The sequence below is a fragment of the Equus asinus genome, chromosome 20 (genome assembly GCF_041296235.1).
Source record: "Equus asinus isolate D_3611 breed Donkey chromosome 20, EquAss-T2T_v2, whole genome shotgun sequence".
Classification (NCBI taxonomy): Eukaryota; Metazoa; Chordata; class Mammalia; order Perissodactyla; family Equidae; genus Equus; species Equus asinus.
The window spans coordinates 15007203-15028367 of record NC_091809.1 but is presented as its reverse complement, the minus strand read 5'-3'; the positions used below and the strand labels follow the sequence as shown (position 1 = coordinate 15028367).

At 58.5% G+C, this 21165-nt stretch overlaps 1 protein-coding gene across 8 annotated transcripts in view; it reads right to left on the bottom strand.

Moving 5' to 3' along the window:
• The window catches only part of KDM4B (lysine demethylase 4B), a 115660-nt gene that overhangs the window by 83885 nt on the left and 10610 nt on the right, over positions 1-21165 (bottom strand). For 7 of the 8 annotated variants that reach the window (XM_044752007.2, XM_070491769.1, XM_070491770.1 and 4 more), the window contains exon 2: positions 4731-4828. The exons of the other annotated variant lie outside the window; for it this stretch is intronic. The gene's annotated coding sequence lies outside the window, so the exon portion shown is untranslated. The remainder of the gene's footprint in view (positions 1-4730; positions 4829-21165) is intronic. 8 annotated transcript variants of the gene reach the window in all.

Genomic DNA, 21165 nt, shown 5'->3' with positions numbered 1-21165 from the left:
AAGCCCCTCGAGCCCCGCGCCGTCCCCCAGCCGCGAGCCTACCACGCGGCCCAGGAGCAGCTCTGAAGGCCCCAGCACGGGGACGCGGGGTCCCTTTGCATCACATCCACCTGCTGGGGGCCTCGTGCGAGGAAGGGGGAGTCTGGAGGCAGAAGACCCTCCCTGGGGCAGCAGCTCCAGCCCAGCATCACCACGAGGCGTGGGCGTGACCCCTGACCTACCGGAGCCCGTAGGCCGGGGCACCCTCGGGGGGTGACCACCTGCTGCCCATGGTCCCCGCCGACCTGGGGGCAGAGGAACCCTGGTCCCGCCCGCGGCTGGCCCGGGCACCAGAGCTGGTGCTTGTGGTGCCGGCAGCAGGAGGACGAGGTGGCGGGAGCGCGGGGCCAGGAGGCGGCAGACGAGTGCAGGCTGCAGGCAGAAGGGCCAGGAGCAGCCCTCGGAGGACACGAGGCCCCAGCGAGGGTGCCAGACCTGCTCCAGCTAGGCCACTGAGCTGGCTGGACTGAAACAGCCACGGGACCAGAGAGAGACAAAGATGCAGAGCCCAGAGGCGGGAGGGCGGGAGGACACAGCCGGACGGCCGACTAGAAACGCGAGGTGGGGCCACAAGGATGGTGGCCAGGCTGGACGGGGCTTGCTGGGGCCTGAGCACCAGGTCGGTGACTGTCCACATGCCCCCGATGGACACGTCATGTCCAAGGGCACAGGGAGCACCGGCCGGAACCCTGTGCACGCGTTTCCCACGGCCGCCATGACCAAGTACCACAGACCCGCAGCTTGAGACGTCGTCGACCCATCTGACAGTCTGGAGTCCAGAAGCCCCACAGCTGCCACCCAGCCGCGCTCCTGCTGGAGGTCCCTCTGCCTGCGTCCTGCTTTCCGCTGCTGGAGGCCCCACGTCCTGGGCTTGGGCCCTTCCTGCCTCCACGTGCACGGCCAGCAGGGCAGCATCTCCACCTCTCTCTTCTCTGCTTCCTCATCGTGTCCCCTCGACTGCAGCCCTCCGAACCTCTAGCCTCCCTCTCCTAAGGACCCTGTGATGACACTGGACCCACCCAGACGATCCAGGATCGCCTCCTGTCTCCAGACCTTTCACCCCATCTGCGAAGCCCTTTGACCCTGGAAGGAGCATATCCACAGCATCCGGCATGAGGACGTGGCCAGCTCTGGGGGCACCACCCAGCCCACCACAAACACCGAGTGAAAAACCTGTCATGCAAAGACATGAGGAACAGTTGCTGCATCCCTTGGCTGGAGGCACCCGCCACGTGGCAGGCCTGGGAAGATGCACATGCAGCCTACGCTCCACAGACAAGAGCAGAGACAGGACAGGCCTGAGCGATGCAGACAGAAGCCGCATCAGGTCATCTGCCCCCCAAAATGACTTTGGCCTGCAGCTTCACGTTGGCGCAGGCGTCCTGCAGCTGGGACCGCAATAGGCGGGACCTCCAGGTGGCGAGGATGACATCTCATTCTTCCCCCAGACATGAGGGGGAGGCTGCAGGAGGAACCAGGAGATGCAGACCACACCCGCAGCTGCGTGACTGCCCTGGAGGTCCTGCCGCCCGGTGTCCCTGTTCCCCGTCCCCAGGAGAGCTAAGCGCGGGGAAGGCCAGGCTCGCTAATCCAGAGCTGGTGTGTGCGCCCAGGGACCACAAGGACAAACAGCGAGGTGAACAGCGCCAGCGCTCAGAAGCCTCTCCTCGCTGCGTGAACAGGCCCCAAGGGCCAAGCCCTGGAGGACATCGTGGGCTGAGGGAGCGCCTCTGAGCGGCTCTCAGGTGAGGCTGCTGCCCCAGCTCAAAGGCCCTCCTTCCAGCTAAGTTCACGACACGCCAGGAGGAAGCGCCCCAAGGCCTTGATGTCATGGCGGGCCACCCCCAGAGCCCGCGACGGCAGGAGCATTTCACTGTCGGACGCGTCACCCGCCTGTGCTCACAGATGTAAAAACGGGGCTCCCGGTGTGTTTTTTTACTGTGCACGAAAATGCTACCAGACCTGCAAAAGCAAACCCGGCAACACGCTGAGGAGGAAGAAATGCCACAATTAAGAAAATCAAGGAGCAAGCAAGCAGCCAGACGGGGGTTCGGGGGGAAGAGGCTGGGAGAGGAGCCCAGCTCGCAGCCGCCCCGGGGCCCCTGCTGCTCTCTGGCAGCCCGGCTCTCCCTCCCACCCGGGCCGTCCCACTCTAAACCATCCCGTGGGCTCTCGGGCTCAGATCCCGCTCCGCAGCGGGGAGAGGCCGCAGGAACTGTTCGGAGATGTTTCTTCAGAATCATGGGAGCCCTCGCTGGTGGGAACGTGAGACGGGTCCTCAACAGGGTCCACGTGGAGTGTCCACAAGACCCAGCAATTCCACTCCTAGGGGTGCACCCAAGAAACACGAAAACAGGTCCACGCAAAAACTTGTGAATGTTCACAGCAGCATCATTCATAAGACTCAAAAAGTGGGAAGAATCTAAACGCCTATCGACAGATGAGCGGACACACACAACATGTCCCCCCACACGCTGGAGTATCACGCAGCCGTGAAGAGGAGCGAGGCCCCGACACAGGTGCACATGGACGGACCTGCACACACGACGCTCAGGGAGAGAAGCAGACACAGAAGGACACACGGCGTGTGACCCCATGGACATGAAACGTCCAGAACAGGCAGATCCACAGACAGGGAGCGGGCTCGTGGGAGCCAGGGGCTGGGGAGGGGGTGGGGAGTGACCACAATGTATGGGGTTTCTTTTTGGGTTGCTGAGAATGTTCTAGAATTAGATAGTGGGGATGGTGGCACAGCTCAGCATACACACTAAAAATCACTGAATTGTGTACTTTAAAGGGTGACTATTATATGTGAACTACTTCTCTATAAAAATTAATTTTTATGAAGTCCAAGGCAGCCTCGTTGGGACCCGCCAGACCACAGTAAATCCGTGTGGTTTGTCTCGAGGACTCTGATCTCTTGACTGCCCGGGGCCTTCTGGAGAAGAAGCCCACAGTCTCATTCACTTCCGTCTACCACACGCCCCCCAAGAATGTTCTCGCACCTTCCCGTCCCCGCGCGCAGTTTCTTCAGCTCCCAAATGGGCTGACGGAGGGAAGTGGAAAGCCAGGAGGACCTCCGCGCTCTTGGTGGGCTGCTGGAAAGTCAAGTGCACAGGGCGAGGTTTGTACTCAGATGCACCGCGCTGACCGGGTGCAAAGAGAACGACCGACTTCAGAGCACTGACCGCCTCATAACAAAGCGCGAGCTCTGAGGACAAAGGCCGTTCCCGAGAAGGCACGGTCAGAACGGGCCAGTTCCAAACCGGTGCATCCAGCCCATGCCAGGAACAAGCCCTTGGCCTCGACCAGGGATGGCACACCTTTTCTGGACCAGACCACACAGTAAATATTTTCAGCTTTGCAGGCCTCACAGTCTCTGTCGCAACCACGCGGCCGCACCACGGCGAAGGGGAAGCTGCCAGAGAGGACGCGTAAAGGAGGGCATGGGGCCGTGTGACAACAAAACTTTATCGACAAATCAGACCACGGGCCGGATGGCTCCGTGGGCCTTGGTCTGCCGGCCCTGGACCCAGATACCTCGAGTCTACTCCTTAAGGAATAAAAGCTCGCTCCACCCCTTCCAAAGGGGCCCGGGCTCCACTGCCCCGCTCCCTGAGTTTCTAATCAGGACAGAACAGATGAGGCCACATTCAGGTCCGCATTCGGCCCTCATAAGCCACATGGCCTCAGACAGGAGCCTTCGTCTGAGATCAACGTTGCACTCGAGGCAGCCTTTCTCGGCTACCAGGAGCCGCCAACGTGGACAGCCAGGGGCATGCGGGACAGCTCACCCACACTGACCAAGTCGCCCCGCCCCATGGGTGCGAGCCAGGAGGTGACTATGTTATTCCCTCTCTTCTTATGAGGAATCACCCTGGGCCACCATCAGAGGCCACCTCCGTGAAACCCTCTGTCCCCAATTTGTTATAAGAGAGCAGGAGAGGGGCCGGCCCGGTGGTGCAGCGGTTAAGGGTGCACGTTCCACTTCAGTGGCCCGGGGTTCGCTGGTTCGGATCCCGGGTGCGGACATGGCACCGCTTGGCACGCCATGCTGTGGTAGGCGTCCCACATATAAAGTAGAGGAAGATGGGCACGGATGTGAGCTCAGGGCCAGGCTTCCTCAGCAAAAAAGAGGAGGATTGGCGGCAGATGTTAGCTCAGGGCTAGTCTTCCTCAGCAAAAAACCAAAAAACAAAAAAGAAGAGGGCAGGAGAAGGAAGACACCAGAAACTGGGGAATGGAGTTTTTTTTAACAGCACTCTAGCAAGAATCCTCTGTTTTTACAGGCATCCCCCCACGTCACTGGTCACCACTTCCTAGGCAGCATGGGGAGGGTGCGTATGCCCCTCAGTGAGCCCAGAAGTGGCGTCCCACCCAGGGCCCGATGCACACGACACAGACAGCACAGCCTGTCCTGGGTGATCCCCGTGTCACCTGAAACACACAGCAGTTCTCAGGGCTTCTAGAAAGGAGGGACAGACGCTGAAGGGCGAGTGTGCTGACTGGGGAAGACCCATCCAGCAGAACGGCCCCCACATGGGTCCAGGCTCTCTGTCTAAGGGCATGTGGACCCTGGACACCCCAGGAACTCAGAACCAAATGGGTCCAGCTCCTCCCACCACGTGCAGGCCTGACGGCCAGCCAGGGACGAGGCTGCGGCCACCCGGGCCCGGGGCCCACGTACTTACTTCAAAGTTCCTGGTGTGGCCGGGTAGCTGAGGCTGCGATGAGAGATGCTCCAGGAACCGGCGGGGGCTTCTGTCAGGTGCCAGCAATGGTGATGGCTCTAAAATGCGCAAGATAAAGCCCATTAACTAAATGGACTGCACGCTTCAGTCTTAATCCCGAACCACACGCCCCTCCAAGCAGGAATGGTGTGTGGATAAAGCCACACCATGGCCACATTTACCCCCAGGAGGCAGAGGGCACAGGCGGAGGGTGTGGCAGGGGCTGCGCAGACCCCACCGAGGCAGGGTCCTGACCGGTGCATTTACAGTTGCGCACAAGGACATTCCAACACTTGCTGAATGGACGCAGGACAAGACTCCAAACTTTGGGTGTGGCCCCAAGACCTTTGACAATGCAGGCTGCCGTCACCCCAACTCGCCCACCCTCCCCGGCCACATCTCCCCACAGCTCTGCAGACACCTGGACTCCCGGCAGCAGGGATCTACCCGACCCTCCTCTGCCTCGGTGCCTTTGCAGGTGCCATGCTGAACCTGAGCGGCCCCCTGGGCCTGACCCTCTAGGCAGGCAGCTTGCCCCTCAGGACCCCGGCCTCGTTGAACTCGGTCCCGCACACTTTCTCCAGTTCACCAGAAGCTTTAAACAGCACAAGTTTCACAAACGCCCTCACAACAGACAACGCACACTGACATTTTTTATCTTACTTTAATCTAGTTTTTAAAATTCCTGGGCGTGACCATTAAATCAATTTCACTCTTTTTTTGGTGGGGGAAGACTAGCCCTGAGCTAACGGCTGCCAATCCTCCTCTTTTTGCTGAGGAAGACTGGCCCTGAGCTAACGTCTCTGACCATCTTCCTCTACTTTATATGTGGGACGCCTGCCACAGCATGGCTTGCCAAGTAGTGCCATGTCCACACCCGGGACCCGAACCGGCGAACACCGGGCCACCAAAGCAGAATGTGCGCACTTAACCGCTGCACCACCGGGCCAGCCCCAATTTCACTGTCTTTTAAGAGATCGCAAGCCCTGGGCCGAAAGATGACCCTGAGCTGTGGGGTCACCGGCCCTCAGGCGGCGCTCATCTCCTGGACCAAGTGCCCCGCCAACGGCTCCCGACCCGGCTGCACCCAGCCCGCTCCACAGCCCTGCCAGCACCTGATGTCGGCCAGAGCTGACGTCTGAGCATCTGACGCCTCCGGAATCGCTCCATGTCACTGTGGCCGGCAGAGTAACAGCCCCCAAGGATGTCCCCGTCCTAATCCCCACCGTCTGTGACCACATGCTCCTCCACGGCAAACGGGACCGCACAGATGGGATTAAGCCAAGGACCCAGAGATGGGGATGACCCTGGATTCCCGGGGCCCAGGGTCATCCAAGGGTCCTGAGCAGAGGGAGACGGGAGGGTCAGAGGCCGAGATGGAGACGCTGCGCTGCTGGCCGTGCAGACAGAGGAAGGGGCCCCGAGCCCAGGATGCGGCGCCTCTGGAAGCTGGAGGAGGCAGGACACGCTCCACCCCTGGGCCTCCGGGACCGGCCCTGCCCAGCCCTGGGTTTAGCCCCATGAGAACTGTGTGGACTTCCGGCCTCTGGAACTGCGAGATAGCAGACGTGTCGTTCTAACTCACCAGCCCATGGTCGTCTGTGACGGCAGCAAAGGGAGCGGATACAGCAGCCGTGAGGAGCATTGCCCTGATCTCGGGGCGCCAGGGGTCTTTCCACTCCCACTGGCCGCGAGGCCTCCGCCGTGAGCTGCTGCCTGTCCTTCGTTCACGTCCCAACGGGATCACATGAGTCCCTTGTCACTTGTCACCGTCCGTTTGTCTACCCCGCAGGACATGGGCCACCCCCACCAGCACGGGGTCTGCAGGGCAGAGAGACCACCAGAGCCTGTGGTTCTCAGCTGGACGGACCCCAGTCTGCCACTGCCATGGCTGCCGGGCCACCGAGACCACGGGGCCTCCTGCCCTCACCTCTGGGGATGACGGCACTGACCCCCAGGCCGGGAAGCTGGAGGCTCCGGGCTGAGGTCAAGGCCAGTTCTCCGTCCGCCCTGAGCCACATCCACAGTGGATGGGGGGCCAGGCTCGCGGCCTGCACGGCTCCTCCAGGGGCTGCAGGCCCCCCACAGCCAGCCAAGCACCACCTGGGGCTCTGGGATGCCAGGCCTGGCCTCACACCCGGCCACGGGCCCACACGGCGCACAGCAGCCAGGGCTGAGGGTTGAGAGAGCCCCATGTGGCTGCAACGAGGGACTTCCTTCCATAGGGTAGCACGGAAGAGGGGAGGAGGAACATTACGGTGTAGACACCAGACCACACATCTCAGCCAGGGGACCAAGAAGACGTCACCGGGGTCGGTCTCGGTGGCAGCAGAACCCTGGGACGAACGGGCGAGGGGGGCCCTTCACTCCGGGGCCCTCCCGGAACACACCACCCCAGCCACCACGAGGAAACCCAGACAAACCCTGACTGAGGGGCTTTCTCCAGAGTCCTGCCCAGGCTCCTCCAGACCGTCGAGGTCACCAGAACCAGGAAGGTCTGAGAAACCGGCCCATCCCACGGAGCTCGAAGATGCGACACTCACACGTCACATGGGATCCTGGGGCAGAAAGGGGCGTCGGGGACACAGAGGGGACAGAAGGTCCAGGCAGGCTGGGTTTGGCACCCGCCTCGCCGCGGCCCCAGGAAGTCTGGGCGCTGAGAACGGGGCTGGGGGAGAGCGCAGTGGTGGCCAGAGCACCTGACACGGACACCCCCGGAGGGCGCGCTGCAGCAGCTTCTCCCTAAAGAGGCACAGACAGACCCGCAGACGCCGGCCAAGGGTGCTGCCGGCAGCGCGGGCCGAGCAGCCCCTCCTCCACCCAGCGAAGGACCGCCGGTGGGGCTGGGAGGGAAGGGAACAGACCAGGCATAGAGCCGGCCGCCCCCAAACCTGAGGAAGCAGGACCTGCACCAGCTGGGACACCTCTGGGGACCCCACGAGTGTGGCTTCCCCCGATCCCCTGGTCCTAGCCGCTCGCGGCCGCCAAGGCAGGGCTGACCCTCGGGGTAGGTGGGGCATGGAGGCTGGGCCCACGGCAGACCACACCGCCCTCTCTCGCCCTGGAGCTGGGCCTGGGCTCCCAGAGACGGAAGGCTGACTGTGCGTCCTCCGGGCTGCAGAGGGAGAAGCCCCTGCTGCACCTCGGTCACCTGCCCCAGGAGGGCTCAGAGCCCCCTCTGCCCACCCCTCTCCAGCCACGTGCGTCTCCTGCAGCCCAGCCCCCCGCAGGGCTTCCCTGAGCCCCTCACAGGACGGGGGGCCACCCCAGGCCTCAGAAGGACCCACTGACTTCAACACTCTACAGCCCCATCGGTCTGAACTTGTGGGTTTTTGAAAAAATACATCTACAGACAGCTGGACACAGAAGTAAACGCAGACACGCACGTGTGCCCAGGTCGGCATCCACATTTCCAAGCTCTGTCCACCGAGAGTGGCGACACCCCCGGGGCCGAGCGTACCGGCCCCGGGTCACGGCTTGCACCCGGGCTCCGGGGACAGGGGTCGGCTCGGGGGCCGGGCAGGGAAGTCACAGACGCACCCGAGCATCTCGAGGGGGTGAGAGGACGCGGACGTGCAGGAAGGACAAGGAGCCAGCAGTGACTGCAGCAAGGACAACACGGGCGACATGGTAACAGCGACAGTCTCGGGCTGTAACCCCCGGGAGAAAACAGGCGCACGAGGTCTTTGCGGAGACGACGTTAAAGAGGGGACGTGACCGGGGGAGAACGGCTGTTCCCACGAGGCGTTCAGACACTAAGAAGCAGTGAGCAAATTCAAGGCCCCCAGAAGACAACACAGGAACGAGAGTTGCGGGAACGACCCACAGGCCGCAGTCTGGGGACAAACGGGCCATCTGCACAGTGTCAACGTCCCAAAGGGAAACAGGCCCCTTCCAGGGGAGGCTCCCAGCAGGGCCCCCGTCACCAAGGGACTGAGGGGACACAGGCGATGAGACCCAGTGGCACGCTGCCCGGGGGGTCACAGCATCGCCTAGGGTGGCCACCCAGAGACACGGCCTCCGCCTCGTCTTGCCAGGACATCGGGCAAAGCCAAGCAGAGGGACTTTCTGCAAAACCCCCAACTGCTGCTCTCCGGAAGCATCAAGGTCGTGACCCGCAAGGAAAGACCGAGAAACGGTCCCAGCCCGGAGGCGGCTGAGGAGCCAGGACGGCCGATCACCACGTGGGGTCCCTGGTGGGTCCTGGGGCAGAAGAGGGACGTGAGTGGGACATGAGCGGAATCCCAACAAAACCTGCAGTTTGGGAAATGTCACTCCTGCTGTCCCTGGCTCGCGCTGTGGGTCCCTCCCCTGTGGTTCTGTTCTGTGCTGGCACCAGAGGAAGGATGCTGGAAGGTACACGGGGACGCTCTGTGCCGTCTCTGCGACACTTCAATGAGTCTAAAATTATTTTAAAATAAAAAGTCAAAAAAAAAAAAAAGACGCATCCCCCACCGCCATCCTCCAGAGCTCAGCTCGCGGCTGCCGCCGGAAGAAGGCTCAGGCCGTGAGCAGAGCCAAACTGGGAGGGAAGGGAAAAGTGGGTTGACCCCACTCCACAGCCCATTTCCGGATGGATTAAAGACCCAGCCGGGCGCAGGCGCGTTCCAACCCTTTCTGTCGGAAAGCTTTCTCCCTGGACACCTCGTGGGGCCGCGGCAACGAGCACAGCCCCGGCTGTGGGACCGGGGGCACGTTCCCAACCTCTGGGCCTCAGTTTCCCCATCTGTAAAGTGGGGGTCATCACGTGAATGCCCTGCTTGTGAGGTCGGGGGGTAGATAAGGGGACAGACAGACAGCGCTTAAAGGAGACCCCCACACCGCACACGGTAAACCCGCAATCCAGGGCAGCCGTCGCAGGCCGACCCTGGAGTGGCTCACGGGAGCAAAGAAGGCAGATGCGACAACACACCGGGTGGCAAGACGCCCTCGCCCATCCTGGCTCCCAGGGGCACGTGGACCTTGCTGAAGGACCATCTGGCGCCATCTCTTTTTTAAAAAATACCCTCCCTACCTCCCCCGAAGCCGACAACTCACAGGTGTGGATGCTCAGTCACTGACTCATCCTCGGGCCCCGGAGCCCCAAAGGTGGCCAACGACCGGGTGCCCGGCAGTGGGAGGTGGGCTGACAACCAGACTTCCGAGGGAGCACGGGGACCAGGAAGCTTCCAGCCGGATCTCGTGGACTGTGAGACCTGGGGGAGCGGCCTGCCAGGCTCTGAGGGCCACGCGGCACCAATCGCCTCGCCGAGGACCAGGACGCGGGCCCGTGTCTCTCTGAGGGTGACCTCTGCTGGGGGCTGCAGGACCACAGGGCAGGGCAGAGGGGACCACGGGCATCGCGGCGCTTGGCCAACCGGGCAGCCATTCAAGAAAAGGTAAAGTCAGGTCCACACCCACGGCGTTCGCAACAATGAACTCCACGCAGACGAGGGGTCCACATGTGAAGGATGGAGTCGTACGAGGACTAGAAAAAACACAGTGAATTCCTCTTCAAGCTCAGGGTAGGAAAAGCTTTCTAACTATGACCCAAGATCCAAAGGCAATGAAAGAAAAGAGTCAGAAATTTGAGGATATCGAATTTTTTTTTAAATACTTTCTGCAGGGCAAGAAAACCAAAACTATAAAAAAGGCAAAATACAACTAGAAAACTGAGAGAAAATATATGGAGTACATACCACAAAGGGTTCATCTCCCTAATGTATATTAAAATTTTAAAAGTTAAGGGAAGATGGTCAAAAATCCAATTGAAAAATGAGTGAAAAGCATAAACAGATAATTCACAGAAAATATATAAAAATGACCTTTAATCTACTATGGAAAGGAGAATAGGTATCCTCAGAAAAGTAAGGATAGATCTACCATATGATCCAGCTATCCCACTGCTGGGTATTTATCCAAAGAACTTGAAAACACAAAGGCATAAAGATACGTGCACCCCTGTGTTCATCACAGCATTATTCACAATAGCCAAGGCTTGGAAGCAACCTAGGTGCCCATCAAGGGATGAATGGATAAAGAAGATGTGGTTATTTATACACCATGGAATACTACTCAGCCATAAAAAAGGATGAAATCTGGCCGTTTGTGACAACACGGATGGACCTTGAGGGTATTATGCTGAGTAAAATAGGCCAGAGGGAGAAAGTCGAATACTGTATGACTTCACTCATAAGTAGAAGATAAAAACTACGACAAACACACACATAGCAACAGAGATTGGATTGGTGGTTACCAGAGGGGAAGCGGGAAGAGGGGAGGGCAAAAGGGGTGATTAGACTCACATGCAAGTGGATGGACTATAATTAGTTTTTGGGTGGTGAATATGACGTAATCCACCCAGAAATAGAAACGTATCACGACGTACATCCGAAAGGTATATAACGTTGTAAACCAATGTTACCGCGATAAAGAAAAAACAAAAGACATAAAATGGCCTTTAACCTACTAAACGGTGTTCAACCTCACTCATCATTTCGGAAATGCTAATGGCAGCCACACCGAGGTCCCATTTCTCACCTCTCAGAGTGGCAAGCACGTTTACAACAGAACGGCGGGCCCTGCGTGAGGCCGTGGGGACCACGCTGCACGTGGGAGGGGACCCAGCCCGCCCTCTGGAAGGGCACTTGGCAGAGGCTAAGGAGACACACGTGCGCGCCTCTCGACCCGGCCTCCCCTTCCAGAATCCACCCTGAGGACACCACCAACACCACAAGCGCATCTGCCACAGCACCATCCGCACCTGCAGACACGGCACACAAGCCGACGGCCTCACACGGGGGAGGCTCGATTAACGGGGCTGTGCCCCTGGAGCCGCCACCGGGGACCCCTCTGCACAGTCCTGCCCTGGGACCTGCTCACGTCCCACTTACTGAAGAAGGAACCAGCGAGCGAGTGAATGAATGAAGGAATGAAATCAACCTGAGTCGCGGAAATCCTACTGCAACCTACAAACAGAAACAAACAAGCGCGCGGTACTTCAGGTAAACAAACCACCACACCAGACGGGGAAAAGGAAGACCCGGCCCAGTCAGTGTGAAACACGTTCCGGAACCGCGGCCTCGGAAACAAAGGTAAACGTGACTTCTGCTTCCTCTACCGTGGGTGACAGGCGGGTTCTCGCGGACCCAGAAGGGGCTACGAAAGAGAACAGGGAGCCTGCGGGCGGGGCTGGAGTGAGCGTCGGTGTGAACTCTCAGAAAGCTGAAAGCGGGAACGGACGCGGATGTCTGGGTGCACGTATGATACACGCCCGCGCACACACACACTAATGTGTGCACATGGATGTCTTCACACGTCTGTGTCCCAGCCCTGGCCTGGGGACAAAGACACCCCACCTCCATGAGCACACGGCCCCAGCCCCGGGTTTCTACGCGGCACCGTCCACAGGAAACACCAGGCCCGTTGGCGCAGCGGTCACCCCAGAGTGGGGCAGGGAGAGGCCGCGACGAGAAGACCACACTGTGTCCGAAAGTCAGGAGGTGCCACAGCGGCAGGGACACACCAAGAGGACACGAGGAGCCTGACTGACTGATGGGCCTTCCCTCTGGATAAATTGGGGACCACGGGGAAACCGAAAGTCTGATGGTAGCAACGGATGACAACCTCCTGGTCGGGCAAGGACGCGGGCGGCCACAGTGACAAAAGTAACAAACGGGGAAGAAGACAGCGGCTCCTCGCAGCAGGAGGCGAACGAATGAAAGCAGGACGACGGACTCAGACAATCGGCACGCTGCCGCTGGCACGAGGGGGACGGCCGGGGAGTGACGGGGTTCCCGGGCCGCATGTCCCTCCCCATGAGAAACCCATAAACATGAGCGGTGAACTCGTGACTCTAAGGCAGGGAGACCCGGCGGATGCCGCCCAACCAAGGGGTGGAGGTCGGCATCACCAGAAACGGGACAAACGGGCCCATGGGCCTCCGGACACGAGGCACCGAGGAGGACACGAGATGGCTGCAGGGATGTTCCCACCGGCGGTGCACCCGGAGCCGGACAGCGAGGGACCACAGACGGAGCCACATGGGCGACAGCCGGGGGGAGGGCTGGCCACACGCTGCAAGATGTCAGTGCGAGCTGCAGAGACAGATGCAGACCGTCCGGAGTCGAAGAAACGAAAGCAACGTGACAACCGGGCGTGACTCGCGATCCGGGTTCTCTTCTGAGGGTTCGGAGAAAAAAAAATTAAAAGGAAGCACTTGGATTAGAAAAATAGAAACAAAAGGGCAGCGCCTGGGCGAGGGGACAGGGGCCCGGGAGGGATGCAGGAGCGTCAGGGACGAGGAGAGCAGGGCCTGCCAGCCCCCCACATCCTCTCGGCTCTGCGGGGTCAGGGAAGCGGCAGGGGCGCAGGCCACCTGTCCCCCTGGCCCACAGCCCCAGGCAAGGGCCGGAGCCGCGCAGAGAGAGGGGCGGACGGCGGCGGCCTCGGGGCCCCCAAGCAAACGCCCACCCAGCCGTAAGGCCACCCGAGCAGACGCTCCCAACTCCAGTGCGTGCTTCATACCTACACTCGGGCCTTAGATATTCCATAATTAACCATTTACAGGCACAGCCATTAACCAAAGCATCTTCCCATGTCTCTGCAAATGCGCCTTGTGGTTTTGCACAGGCCCTGGGGGTGGGGCTGGAGCTGTGGGGGCGGATGACGTACCTGCACACACGTTCTGTGCCCGGACATGACCCCCCTCCCCACTCACGGCCCAGGTGACCCTGGACAGGGCCACTGGCCTCCCTGTGCATCCTCCTCCCTCTAGACAATGCCCGGGGGCTGCCCTGGGGGCAGAGAGGACAGAAAGGACCGAAAACCCCACGACGGGAGCACAGTTCAGCCACACGCAGGCACGGCTCCAACTACACGCCGACACGTCTGGTCAGCCCCCCAACCCAGGACGCTGGTACTGTTGTCACAGCCCACTTCACAGATGAGGAAACTGAGGCACGGGGCAGTGAGGGGACATGCCCAAGGGCACACAGTTGGCAACAGGGGAGCCAAGCTCCTGACTCTGTCCTAACCACTAGGCTCACCAGCCCAGGCAGGCCGGCAGGCAGACGTTGGGGCGCGGACAGCTCTGTCCCTGCCTTGCGCTCCGGAGTGCAGGTCTCTAAAAAACCCACGGAAGCACGTGGAGAAAAGCGAGGGGCAAGGTTTTCACAGTCTCTGGGAGGGGAGACCCCTCTAAGGAGGTCACGAGCCCAGGAGCCATAAGGGAAAGACAAATTTGGCAATAAACTTTAAAATATGCTATGTTAACAACACATCCAAAACAAAGCCGAAGATAAATGGGAAACTGAGAAAAAAAACTGCATAACATGAAAGGGTGCTGATGGCGCTAATACAGGAAGGTTCTTACACAACACGGTTGTCAACCAGAGACGATGCTGACTGGCCCTGTCTGGGGACGTCTGTGGGCGTCACACTGGGGGGGCTCCTGGCAGCGGTGGGTGGGGCCGGGGACGCTACTTAGCGCCCCCCAACGCCCAGGACGGCCGCCCACAGCTGAGAATGATCCGGTCAAAGATACCAACAGTGCTGAGTGTGAGAAACCCTGTCACAAGTCAAGAAAAAAAATAAATAAACACCCCAATTTAACAAGTGGGCGATGGCTCTGAACTGGCAATTCAAAAAAGCAGTGACCAGGAGGTGACAGATGAAAGGAGGGACAGAAACGGGGCCGTCACCAGTATGTCCACGGTCATGGGAGCATCAACCCAGACCACCTTTCTGGGGACAACTGAGTGACACGCTTTAAAATACAAAGCTGTCCGGGCTCCCAGCGACCACACTCACGGGAGGCCCCCTCGGGGAGACGGCAGAAGGATGCTCCCCACTGCGCTGTTTAGAGAGAGAAATACAAGCAATCTGAGCCCCGGTTAACAAAGGATGGGTGAGAAGATGACACACACCCCCACACAGACGAAGGAGCAGGCGGGCTGTGACACAGAAAGACCTCGGCCTGACACCCAGCGATGGCGGGGAGAGGCTGCGTCAAGACGCCAAGAAGGGCTCTCTGTGGGTCGCAGGGTCTGGGGAGATCTGTGACTCGCATTGACCGACAATACGCACGTTATCACTTTTCTAACAAAAGAGCCTCGAAGGCTGTGTCTGGGACAAGAGGCCTTGTCCCCCATCGGGGTAGATGGGAGCGGATCTCAGGGGAAAGAGGCAACGCAGCCCGGGATCAAACCATCACCACACGCTTATGGCACCCACTCCGCACCTCATCCAAATTCAAAACACCGAGCCAAACTGGAAGCCTCGTACGCGGCTGGTGGGAGGGTAAAATGGCGCAGCCACTGTGGACAACAATTTGGCAGTTTCTTAACGCGTTTGACACGGAGTTTCCATCTGACCCAGCAATGACACTCAGAGACGTCCACCCAAGAGAAATGAAAACATGTCCATACAAACACGTGCACATGGGTGTTCATATTACGCCTTATAGGCATTATTCATAACAGCCAAAGAGGAGAAACAGGCCAAATGTCCATCAACGGATGAATAAACACAGCATGGTCCATCCACACCCTGGAATATTACGCAGCCATGAAAAGGAAGGAAATTCTGTCGCCGGCTCCAACGTGGAGGGACCTGGAGGACGTGATGCTCAGTGACATGAGCGAGATGGAAAAGGACAAACACTGTGTGACTGTACTTATATGAAATGTCCGGAACAGGCAAATTCACAGACAAAGCAGAGGAGTGGTTGTGAGGGGCTGGGGGAGTGGCTGTTTAACAGATATGAGGTTTCCTTCCGGGGTGACGAAAAAGTTCAGATCGTGAAAATGGCTGCAGGACTCTGTAAATATACTGATAACCAACGAATTGTCCACTTTAAGAGGTGAATTGTACAGATGTGAATTATACTTAATAAATCTGCTCTTTTTTAAAAAAAGTACCAAGCCAGAGACTAACAGCACGAGAGCCCCCCAAAGTTTGATCAAGACTTCAATACAGCTTTGAAGCTTCAACTACATGAGTCCAGAAGCCCGTGGCTGCCCACGTGGCTGGTGAGCTGGGGTGCCCACTGTGTCTGCCCCGTGCCATCCTCACTGCCACCCTCGTGCTGCCCTCCCCGGCCCTCGTGGAAAGGGTCAGTGTCAACACCAGGTCACAGCCCACCGCCCTGCCGGCCTCCCACACATCTCTCGAGGCGCGTCTGGGGCTTTCTGGCACCAAGGACGCCTTAAAGCGCAAAGCCCTGCCCCCGAGTGGGCGTGACACACTGACCCAGATTTGCGATCCTGTGGCAGGATCAGTCAGCTTAGATGGGGCAAAGGAGAGGAAAAGGGGCCAAAAGCACAGAGAGGGGGTGACAGTACTGAGGGCCTTCCCCCGCCTGCGCCTGGGACGGGCGAGCCTCGCCAGCACTCCGGGTTGTCACAGGTCCCAGGAGGGGACAGGCTCATGTCACCAAAAGGGAGGAGGAACGGACAAACGAGGGGCACCGTTCCGGCAAACGCACACATGAGCACCCTTGAAAAACTCAAGCCGTTTAACTGATCGGGTTTAATCCTGATTAAACAGGGTCAAACGGCACCAGCACAGATTTGCTTCAAATAACACAGGGAATCGAAAGTACACTCTGAGAAGTGAAGATGTCGTGAGGAGGCCCTAAAACAACACGAAGAACATACTGCAAAAAATAGAGTGAAAAAGTCATTAAAACGCTACACTAGAAAATACCCACTTCATGCAAAAGAAAGGAGGAAGAGAAGAACGAAAGAGACGAGACGGAAAACAAAAGGGAGGATGGGAGACGTAAATCCAACTGTGTCAATAACGACATTAAATGGGAAGGGGTTAAACCAGGCGATCGAAAGACAGACCGTCAGACTGCAGGACAGAAAGCGAGACCCAACCACACGCTGCCTACAGGAGACGCTCCCCAGATCCAAAGACATAAACAGGCTGAAAATAAAAGGATGGAGAAGGCGTAACACGCAAATAGCAGCTGTAAGGAAGCTGGAGCGATTACACTAACCTCACATGAAATAGACTTTAAAACAAAAACGCTGGTAGAGATAAAGAGGGACACTTTATAATGAGAAGTCCATCAGGAAGATATAACAATTGTAAACATATATGCATCTGACAACAGAGCCCAAAATACGTGAGCAAAAACTGACAGAAACGAAGAGAGAAAGAGACGGTTCAACAACAGTAGCTGGAGACAGCAACACCCCACTCCAATAACAGATAAAATAAGGCGGCAGATCGACAAAGAAATGAAGATTTGAACAACAAGGCAAACCAACAGACGTCTGTAGAAAACGCCACCCAACAGCAGCAAAACATCCTGCCCTCTTGGTCCACACAGAGCGTTCTCCAGGATTCAGCGTACGGGAGACTATAACACAGGCCTCATTAAATCAACAGGGATTCAAGTCGCCCAAAGTAGGCTCTCTGACCACAAGGGAAATTAGAAATCAACAACAGAAAGAGACTTGGAGATTCACAAATATGTAGAAGTTAAAGAACACATTCCTAAATAACCAATGGGTCGAAGCTGGCCTGGTGGTGCAGAGGTTAAGTTTGTGTGCTCTGCTTTGGTGGCCTGGGGTTCACCAGTTCGGATCTCGGGTGTGGACATGGCACCACTCATCAAGCCATGCTGTGGCAGGCGTCCCACATAGAAAATAGAGGAAGATGGGCACAGATGTTAGCTCAGGGCCAGTCTTCCTCAGGAAAAAAAAAAAAAAAGGATTGGCAGTGGATGTTAGCTCAGAGCTAATCTTCCTCAAAAAAAATAAATAAATAACCAATGGGTCAAAGAAGAAATCACAAGAGAAATTAGAAAACACTTTGAGGTGAATGAAAATGAAGATACAACATACCAAAACTTATGGGATGCAGCTAAAGCAGTGCTCAGAGGGAAATTTATAGCTGCCTAGATTGAGAAAAGAAGAAAGATCTCAAATCAATAATCTAAGAAGAAAAGCAAACCGAATCTAAAGCAAGCAGAAAGAAGGAAATAATAAAGATAACAACAGAAATTAATGAAACAAATCAAAAATAGAGAAAACTAAACCAAAAGTTGGTTCTTTGAAAAGATCAGCAAAATCGACAAATCTTAAGGTAGGGTGACCAAGAAAAAAGAGAAGACTCCAACTGCAGAAGGCAGGAAGGAAAGACGGAACATTCCTAGCCCTGCCCACCTCACAGGAACAGAAGGAGATTACAAATGCATCGGTGGGGAACAGCGCTGAGCAACGAGAGGAACGGACCATCAATCGAGACACAACTCGGATGGCTCCTAAGTGGAAAAAGGCGGTCCCCAAAGGTCATGTGTGACGTATGGGTCCATAACGTCCCCAAACGACGAGGTTACAGAGATGGGGCACAGGTGGCGGCCGCGGGGCTGGGCCGGGTGTGGGGATGACTTTGAAGGGGGCACATGAGGGGGTCGTCTGTACTGTTTTTGTAACTTCTTGGGAGTCTGCAATTCGTTAAAAATAAAAAGCTAAAAAATAATCATATAGGGACTATCTCCTCACGATGGGAGGGCGGGAGGGCAGACCGTCACGTGGGTTGCTGGTGTGGGGCTGGGTGAGCCAACGCTGTGACCGACGACGGCCTTCTCCGCCCGGGTCACAGACACCCTTCAGCGTCCCGGCATCACACCGTGGGCCCTCTCGTCTGACAGCCTCCCCGGAACCATGGCCAGGGAGCCACAGCGCCACCCGGGCGTTTCCACAGCACAGATCCAAAGGGACACGGGACTGTCCATCCAGCAAGCTCCGCCCGGCGCGGGGTCCCACGGCCACCCAGCCCCCTACTCCTGCCTCAGGCCCAGGCAACACGGCCGCCAGGACGGACCCGCCCCAGGCCGCTGGTGGAGCTCGGAAACCTGAAGTGCTCCTAGTCCGGGCATTTTCACGGAGCCTCACCTGCCCTGGGTCCTGCACGAGGCGTCCCCCTTTCAGAGTCCCTGTCTCCAGGTGGGAACGGTCTGCCTTCGCACCAAGGTCTCGATTCTTTCTAAAGGAAAAGATTGGAAAGGGAGGACGAGAGGACTGGACTGGTCGTGTAGTCGTTAAGTTTGGCACACTCCACTTTGGCGGCGCAGGTTTGTGGGTTCAGATCCCATGCACAGACCTCTCATCAGCTGGGCTGTGGCAGCATCCCACATATAAAGTAGAGGAAGATGGGCATGGATGTTAGCTCAGGGCCAGTCTTCCTCAGCAAAAAAAAAAAAAAAAAAAAAAAAGAGGGAGAACAAGAAAGGAAAGGAAGACTGCGTGACACAACCAACAGGCTGAGCTGATAGGGCCCACCCTTCCCTGGCCATCCTGGGAAAAGCAAGAACCAGTGCTCTCCTGGTACCTTCTATACTGGGCCAGGCGTCTGGATTCAACGTGACCGACCACTCACCGAGAACTCTGCCAATCACTCCACAAGTACTCACTCGCTGCCACTCAGCAATCCTCTCAGGTAGTCAGTCTCTGTCACCTATCACAGACAAGATGAGGCCCAGAGAGGTTAAGTGACCTGCCCCAGGTCACACAGCTGGGGAGGTGGTGGTGGAGCTGGGGCTTGAAACCAGCTGTTCCAGCCTGGGAGTCAGCACCGATTCCGCTTTCCCTCACAGCCAAGCCACTCGTGAGGCCACGCAAGTCCGCGGCTGCCACAACCCACCCAAGTCCAGTCCCCTGCGCCCCGGCCCAAACCACCATCTCGGAGCCACTGTCAGCGCTCACCTGGGGGACAGCTGGAGGGCACTCCCTGCTCTCACTCCTGCCAGCCACCAGAAATCTCCAGGGTCATCGCCACCTCCCACAGCTTCTCCTGCCTTTAACAGAGTCCAACGTCTCCCCACAGCCTAAGTGGCAGGGTCCACCCGGTCTGGCCTCTGTGAACCTCAGGGCCCACTGCTCTCCCACTAGCCCACACCCTCCAGCCACACTGGCCACGTTCTGATCCTCAAACACGCCAAGCTCATTTCCACCTCAGGGCCTTTACAGGTGCTGTTTGTGCTTCCACTAAGAGCTTCTGGTCCCAATCTTCTCAGGGTTAGCAGCTTCGAGGCATTCAGGCCTCTGCCCAAACGTCACCTGGGAGAGGCCTTCCCTGTCCACCCGGGAAAGAAGCTCGCCCCTCCAGCTGTGCAATGAAATCACTCTCGTCTTCATCACCCCGGGCCACGTGTTCCTCTCTGGCTACCTGGCGCGATAGCCTGTCACGATAAACATGGGGTGTCTAACCCCCAGGCCGTCGCGGGTGTGGGGGGCCTGGTTTCCTCCTGTGGAGTCGGGGCTGGTGGGGTCAGCTGGCTGTGAGGATGCTGCCGAGGTTGCACCGGCAGCCGGGGGCGAGAGCCGAGCGATCACTAACAGCCATTGCCCTGTGCCCGGCTCGCCATCATCTGGCACGGAAAGCACATGAGGAGCAAGGCCCAAGGAGCGAGGCCCAAGGGGCTGCAGCGTTCGTCCCCAGCCAGGGGCAGCGACAGGGCCCACTCTGAGCTCGGGCCCCAGACCCCACCCACGTGCTGCTCGGGACGCATCACAGGAGGCCTCTGGAGGCCACGGGGATGCTGGTCCCCCAAAGCCCAAGTCTTCCTGAGCGCCTGGACCATGGGGGTTCCCGCACACGGGCGCAGGAGGACCCCAGCACAGCCCCTACTCAGGGCAGGCTTAGTGCCGCAGCCGTCTCTGCCCCTGGGAGCCGGCAGGGGACGCGCACATGGGGTGTGGGGTTGGCATCCTGGGATCAGCCAGCGCTGGGTGCCTCTGCCCATCCAGTCGAGCTACCGTGGGGCTGTCCCTCACCCAGGGCAGGAATCTCAAATGCAGACCCTGGGTGGCAGAGAGGCGAGGGCACTGGCAGGTCCCCGAGACCCCCGCCCTTGCAGGCCCCCTTCCATGGCCCCATCGGGGTCACGGGCTGCGCCCACCGGCCTGGGCACCAACATCCTTGGTGACGCCCGCTCACTTGCCCTTGATGATCCTGATGACACTGAGGGCCCAGCCCTCCCGGGTGCCCAGGCTGCTGTGACAGGACCCCCCGCCTGGCGGTCACAGGGCCACATCGCTGGTCGCCACCAGGGTCCCTGCCTCCCCAACCAGCACATCGGCCTCTCGGGGTAAGGAGAACGCCCTGTCACCCCCAAACGGACCCCTGGAGCCCAGAAGCACGGAGCGACCCTCAGAAACTCCACAGCGACAGACCACCTGCGTCCAAGGCTCAGCAGGTACCACAGGGGCCCTGGCCGTTTGGGGCTGTCACCACCGACCTCTACATCGTGGAGACAAGTCATCTCTATAACGAACATCCCGCCAGGAGGCCGAGCTCCGAGCTCCCAGGCCGTCGTTAGGCTACAGGCCGGGTCGATGAACCCAGGGAGACCCAGGGCCTTGGGGAGCGGGCGCTGGGAGCCCGAGGTGGCAGCTCCCGG